Genomic DNA, 8116 nt, shown 5'->3' with positions numbered 1-8116 from the left:
TCTCCCCCCCCCCCTCTCTCGCAAAATGATTAAAAGGGTACTAACAAATATCATGTAATAGTTAAGATCAGGGACTCTGATGCCAGACTATCTGTGTTTGTATCCCTGATTATTAGCTGTGCAACCTTGGACAAATTGCTTATCTTCTCTATGCCTTAGAGTCCTCATCTATAAAATGAGAATAATAATAGTACTTATCTCAAAAGGTTGCAATGAGGGTTTAAACTATTATTATTATTATCATTATTATTATTATTATTTGTTTGGGTCAGTTTAATAGCTTCTGAAAACCTGCTTTTTAAAATAGCCCTTGGCTTATTATTTGTTAGGTTAAGCAAGTGTTGGAAATATTCTTCTAATTGCTATGAAGACTGAGGTGGGAGGAAGTCAGTCTTTGGAAAATCATCACAGCTTTAGTGCCCAAACAGTCATGGGAGATGCTAGAGTGATAGTAGAGGACTATTCACAGAGTAGAAAGGTTTTGAAGAATGACCATTCTTGTCCAGCACTCCATTTTTTCTGTATGCTGAGGATGGAGTCTATTTTTCTTGTTAGTGGGGGCAGGGCACACATGATATCCTAGCAGCTCATAACAACAAAAGCTAACCTTAAGTATGTATGGAAAAGTGGGACAAGGTACTGGTTTAAAGTTGTGAAACCTGAGCAAGGCATTGGCTTCACTCATTTCATATCAGCAGATTTGGGGTGGGGGTGGAGGGTTCAGGGGATTTTTGACTAGTAAAACTGGGAAATTTTACCATTTTGTTTCCTGTTGTAAGCAACCCAAGTAAGTAAATTATTTTCTAGAGGTGGTAAGTACTGCTGACAAGATACAGACCGAAGCCAATACTTGGGGAGTGCATCAAGCTTGATAGGCAAACTATTTGATGTCACCACTCAAAAAGAGCCATCTGTATTCTATGATATCCTGTAAGGGAGGCAGGACCACTTTGGTTGAAAATTTTAGGAATTTTGCATCTCGTCCCTTCCGCTTGCTTTTGGGCATGGTTAGCCCATGTTGCTGCTTTACCCAGGGTAGATATGTGGTTAAAAATGAAAATATGGATTTTTAGAATTTTTAGGATAGTAAGACTACTCTCTATGATACTGTAATTGTAGATACATATTATTGTAAACTTGTCCAGACACATAGAATGTACTATACAAAGAATAGACTTTAGTGTAAAGTATAGACTTTGGGTGATAATGACATGTTAATGCTGGTTCATCAGATGTAACAAATGTGTACCACTCTGCTGGGGGACAGTGGTAATAGGAGAGGCTATATACATTTGTGAGGTGCAGCACACATATGGAACTCTGTATCTTCTGCTCAATCTTGCTGTAAACCTAAAACTGCTCTCTAAAGTCTGATTAAAGGGTCCAAACTTCCAGTTATAAGTACTGGGGATGTAATGAACAGAATGGTGACTACTGTTAACATTGTTGTAAGAGATATTTGAAAGTTGCTGAGAGTAGATCCGAAAAGTTATCACAAGGGAAAAACAGTTTTTTCTTTTTTCTTTTTTGGTATCTATATGAGATGATGGATATTAACTAAATTTATGTGACAATCATTTCACAATATATATAGGTCAATTCATTATGCTGTATACCTTAAACTTATACAGTATGTCAACTGTATCTTAGTAAAACTGAAAAGTCAATTAAAAAACAAAACAAAATGAGGGGTCAAGAGAGTGGGCTAGGTAAACATGGGGTTTGCCTCCTCCTAGGACTACATTAAAATTACAAATGATAAAACAATCAACTTGGAGAACCACCTGAAGTCTAGCTGAACATATCACATATAACTGAAGATATAAAGAAGTCAAATTAAGACTAATAGGAGGGTTGGAGATGCAAAATAGGCTGGCCCTGGGGTTGGATATTGCAGCTGCAGAGATCCTTCTGAAGGAGCGAGGTGCTCACACAGGGGATCCCCAGCCCAGGGTTCCAGTGACAGAAGAGGAGTCTCCACAAAATCTGACTGTAGAAATGAGTGGGGATTCTGACCATCTGGATGAGACAGAAGGAAAACCTAGATGTTCCCGATAAAGGGCCCATGCCCAAATTCACTTGCAGACACTCAGCAGAGGGTCAGCAGCTCAGGAGATGCAAGATACAGGGAAAGACTGAGTTGTGTAGTGTTGGGCAAGGGCTGCAGCTGCCATTGTTCCTTTGTTGGGCCCCCTATGGTGTGGTCTACAAGAGGCGCTATCTTGCTTATGTTGAACCCTCCTCTGACATGGCAAATTTTGAATCTGCATTGGCCCAGTGAGATCAGCTTGCTCCACTCCATGACTCCCCTCCCAACTCATAAATTCCTCATAGCAAACTTGTTGCCCAGCAACCAGTCCTATTCTGCACTCTAGGCAAAGGGTGCATTTGACAACAATCAGCAGGTAGCTCAAGTCCCATGGATCATGGGAGAAACGTTTGGTGGTGGGCAATCAGTGCTGGCCCGAGCTTCAGTATCTCTTGAACAAATCTTGGAAGTCTGTGGATACCGGATGGGCAGTGGCTGGCCTCAGTGAGATCTGAGTCTTGCAAGTGGCCATAGGCTCAGCACTGGCACTGAATCTGAATCTGCATTGGCCTGGCAAGATTGGCTTGCTCCAACTGGTGACTCTCTGGGACCCCACCCCACCCAAAATGCTAATTACTGGAGGCATATTCATGACTGAGTAACCAGCAACTCCTAGCCCACTTGGCAGGAAGCTCTTTTTAACAATAATCAACAGGCCTCTTCTCACACACTTCCCGAGATAATCCCGGTAGTAGGCAGCCAGCCCCAGCCTGAGAGGCAGGTGGCAGCTGGCTTTGCTGTAATCCAAGACTTTTGCAAGAGGCCACAGATTCAGCATTGGCACACAACCTGAATCTGCATTGGATGGGTGAAATCTGCTTGCTTTACCCTGGTGACTCCCTGGGTCCCCACCCCACCTAACTCGCATATCGCCCAAAGGCTCTTTTAGCTACTGAGCCTTATAGGCAGCCTGTAGGCAACCTCAGGCCTTGGGGTACCCTGGACCTTTTACTAAGCTGCCCCAAGCCTCAGTTCACAGCATGGCCTCTCCCACTTGCCTCCAGATTCAGCACAGGCAGTGACCACCTGCGGATTGCTTTGTAGCTGCTATCAGGGACCCCTGAGTGGTCAAAGACAGCGGCTGACCTTGGCCTTCAAGGGAGCCCCTCCCAAGGGACTACAGAACCAACACACTCAGAAGCTGGCATCAGAACACAACAGAGCACCACCTGAACAGCCCCATAAGTGGCACACCCAAAGAGTGGTCTCAACAAGTACACAAGCCTGCAGGGGTGAATCCCACTCCATGGGGTCAGCCCTCACATAGCAGCTCATACTCTGTGGGCATGGCCAGTCCTTACAGCCAGTCAGCTCAAGAGTCAGTGCTCCTACAACAAGAGAACACACACAATTCACAAAAGGAACATGCCCAGAGCTCCTGGCAGAGGTGATCAGGGAAACTGCTCCACAGGGCACCTACTATATAAGTCCACCTGGCCAAGACTGGGAGAGGTAACAAATCCACCTAAGTGGCACAGAAACAAACACAGAGAGGCAACTAAAATGAGAAAACAAAGAAATGCCAAAAATGAAACTACAGGAGAAAACTCCAGAAAAAGAACTAAATGAAGTGGAGGCAAGCAACTTAACCAGATACAGAGTTCAAAACACTGGTTATAATGATGTGCAATGAACTGAGGGGGAGAATATATGATCTTCAACAGAGAGATAGTAAGCATAAAAATCATTGTAGATACCATAAAGTAGAATCAGTCAGAATTGAAGAATACGATAATTGAAATGACTACATTAGAAGGAATCAAAAGCAGATTAGATGAAGCAGAGAATCAAATCAGCGATTTGGAAGACAAAGCAGAAAACACCCAATCAGAACAGCAAAAAGAAAAAAGAATTCAAAAAATGAGGAAAGTTTAAGAGATATCTGGGACAACATTGAACATAACAAATTCACATCATAGTGGTATCAGAAGGAGAAGAGAGAGAGCAGGGATTGAGAACCTATTTGGAGAAATAATGCTAGAAAACATTTCTAACCTGGCGAAAGAAATAGACATTGAGTGTTATCAAGGATGTGGAGAAAAGGGAACCTTTGTACATGGTTGGTGGGATTGCAAATTAGTACAGTCACTATGGAAAACAGTTTGGAGGTTCCTCAAAAAATTAAAAATAGAACTACCTTTCGAGCCAGTAATTACACTTCCGGGTATTTATTTAAAGAAAACTAAAACACTAATTTGTAAAGATTTATGTACCCTATGCTCACTGCAGCACCATTTACAATAGCCAAGGTATGGAAGCAACCCTAAGTGCCCATCAATAGATGAATGGATAAAGAAGTTATGGTATATATACACAATGGAATATTACCCAGCCACAAAAAATGAAACCTTACTATTTGCGATGATATGGATAGAACTAGAGGGTATTATGCTGAGTGAAATAAGTTAGAGAAAGACAAATACCATATAATTTCACTTATATGTGGAATCTAAAGAACAAAATAAATGAACAAACAAAACAAAAACAGACTCACAGATAGAACAAACTGATGATTGCCAAATGGGAGTGAGATTTGGGAGCTGGGTGAGAAAGATGAAAGAATTAAGTACAAATTAGTAGTTACAAAATAGTCACAGGGATGGGGAGTACAGCATAGAGAGTATAGTCAATAATATTGTGATGGCTATGCATAGAGCCAGATGGGTACTATAAAAATTAGGAGATCATTTTGTAAATTATATAAATGTCTAACCATTGTGCTGTATATCTGAAACTAATATAAAATTTTTTAAAAAGCAGAAGTAATGCAAATATATCTATTTTTCTATTTTTTAAAACCAAATCTTTTATGATTTTTCTCTTTTTAAGGTAATACATCTTTGTGTTGTAGAAAGTTGAGAAAATTCAGGTAAATAAAAAGAACAAAAGAGTTGTCACCCAGAGAAACATTTTGATATACATCCTTTTTTTTTTTGGCTTTATTGACATATAATAGACAATTAACTATATATATATTTAATGAATATATGTTAACGTCTTTCTGTGCTATTAGTCATTTACCACATGAAAACAAAACAAAACAAAGCGCTGTGGAGCTTGGAAATATGATAAAGCCAACTGAAGAGGAAGAGGAGGGTCTGGTGGTCCATCAACACTGACAGCTGAAAATTTGCATGAGTGAGCTTCACCGTGTTAGGAGATACATGGTTTAGCGTGGCTGTAGTTTTTGTTCCTTTCAAGTTCCTGTTAATGTTCTTTCTGATATATGAATGTGTGGTTTTAGGGTGAAGTTGACAGGGATAGTTTTTACTATAATAAAGAACTGTTGTTGAAAATTACAAGCTTTCCATTATGAGATGAATAGCTCTGGGGGTGTAATATACAGTGTGGTGACTGGTTAATAATACTGTGTTGTGTCCTTGAAATTTGCTGAGAGAGTAGACCTTACGCATTTTTATCATGCACAACACCTATGTGAGGCAGTAGATGAGATAACCTGATTGTGGTAATCATGTCACAAACTACACATATGTCAAGTCTTTATGTTGCATACTTATGTAGATAACATTTTGTTGGTCAATTATACTTTAATAAACCCACCTGTTGCTGAACTGCTTGTCTTCTGCTTGTTTATGTATATCCTAGCATGGTACCTCTGGCCTCAAAGATGAAATCCAGTTAAAAAAGAAGCAGGAAAAGCTGGGCCTTAAGGTTTCATTTTCAAGGACTGGTCAGCAATTCTGTACTTACAGTTGGGAGTGTATTGAGGAATATGACACCAGGGAATCTATGTCCTAAGATTGAGTGTCCAGGTGGCTTTTTTCTGTCTTGAAGTAGGTCCCCAAAATTGAGCTTTTCAGACTTTAATTGTGCAAGTATGAAAATCATCTGAAGACCTTGTAAATATGCAGATTCTGATCCAACAGGTCTGGGATAGGGTCTGAGATTCAACATTTCTAATAAGCTCCAAAGTGTCTTAGCTCAGGTTGCCATAAAAAAAGTACCACAAACTGGATGGGTTAAACAACACATATTTTCTTTCTCACAGTTCTTAAGGAGAAAAGTCTGAGGTTAGGAGTCAGCATGGTCAGGTGCTGGTGAGAAGCCTCTTTCTTGCTTGCAGATGGCTGCCTTCTCACTGTGCCATCACATAGTAGAGAGAGAAAGAGCTCTGGTTTCCCTTCTTATAAGAGGGCCCATCCTCATGACCTCATGTAGACCTAATCACCTCCCAAAGGTCCTAGCCCCAAAACCATCACATTGGGAGTTAGGGCTTCAACATATGAATTACAGGGGAACATATTAAGTCCACAGCACCAGGTGCTGCTGCTGCTTCTGTTCTTTGAGTAGCCATAAAAGAAGCTTTGTGTTCCTATGACAGTTTGAGGAGCCCAAACGTGCCTTACTTAACACTAAGATTCTTGATCTAAGAGATCAAAATTGCTAAGAAATCTAAATTTCATGAATGTAGTAAATAGCTTAGTAAAGTCACTGTTGCTCATGTTATTAGGATCGCACCATCTGTATCAATTTGTCATTTATGAAACTTAAATGATAAGTTGTGAGATGGCCTTATGTGTAGAGTTTTTGCAAAAGCAGTAAAGTGGACTTCTTAACTAATCCAGTGAGGCATTTATATATAATGATACAGAAAAAGAACCAAGCTGGTGAGACTTTATCACTAAAGGCCACAGAAAATTAAAGGAGTTCAATATAAATTATCTTTGGCCATAAATTCTTACCAGTATGATCAATAGAACAGTTTAGAGAGTTTAGAAAGTTTCAATTAAGATAGCTTACTGTATTTCAAAACTTACATTAATTGCTATGGGTATAGGATGAAGGTAAATTTCATATATCAATAATTTAGAAATGATCTCAGGTTTCTTTGCTAAAGTCTTTGTGATCACTATACAAACTTGAAGATCATAATGATCATGTAGTTGATGTTGCTGGAAACTGCTTTATCTGTGTCTAGTGTTTTCCACTCATTCAGTCATTCAACAAATATTTGTTGAACACTTTCCATGTGCCAGAAACTATGCTAGGTGTGGTGATATGACAGTGAATAATACAGATGTGGTCTTTGTTCATAAACAGGTGTTGATCACATAATTTCAAACGCGATGGATGTAATGAAGCAGTATGGGGGCTATGGGACCTTATAATAGGAACCTAACTGAGAGGGACCATCATGGAAGTTTTCCTCGAAAAAAAAATATCATTTTAGCTCCACGGAAAAATTTCTGCTTGAAAGAGTGAGGCATAAAATCTTTTGATCAGAAAGAGCCTCCTCTTTCTCTTCAGTGAAGAAACTGTGTCCAAGTAATTGCTAAGAAATGAGTGTCAAAATCACTGGACCTTAGGAAGATGTCAATAGATTTCCTGGAGAACTAAGGGACTGTTATATGATTAAGATCCAGTGATGGCAACTGAAATAAAAGTTATAAATGAATCTTTTGTTCCAAGGATAAAAAGAGAGAAGGAAAAGAATTGGAGCATCTAATGTGTCCTGCATTTATCTATAAAAACTGTTCAAAAATAAAAAAGGAGCATCTTCATGGAACTCCCTCACGTTTAGACCACGGAGTCCATACTTGGTCTGTGCTATTCCTCAGCTGCCATGGTTTGTCCTAAGGGCAGGGTCTTTACCTTGCCAAAGCTTATAAATAGTATGTACTGTTTGAGGAAAAGTCTGAGCTAAGCATTTTCATTTTAAAATTTTATTTCTCCTTGAATTTTCCACAAGCCATATGATACGACACGTTCCGTGTCTAAAGAGGTACCCAGGAAAGCCTGTAGGGTGCTTCTTCGGGTAGGATCCCACAAAATGCTAGCATCTTGGAAGGTCACTACTGGTCCAGACATTCTATTTTTATCAATTAATCAAAGGGAGATAGAATCAAACCAGCCATGCAGACAAGAAAGCAATTATAAATAAATATGCTACAATTATAAATAGGTCTAGTTTGGGAGCTGGGGTTGGGCATCTGTATCATCACATTCCTGATGATACAGATTAAATTAATAAATTCTGTCTGATAAATACAGAACCAGACAGAATTA

The sequence above is a fragment of the Pteropus alecto genome, unplaced genomic scaffold, assembly GCF_000325575.1.
Source record: "Pteropus alecto unplaced genomic scaffold, ASM32557v1 scaffold359, whole genome shotgun sequence".
Taxonomy (NCBI): domain Eukaryota; kingdom Metazoa; phylum Chordata; class Mammalia; order Chiroptera; family Pteropodidae; genus Pteropus; species Pteropus alecto.
Note: the sequence above shows the minus strand (reverse complement) of the source record.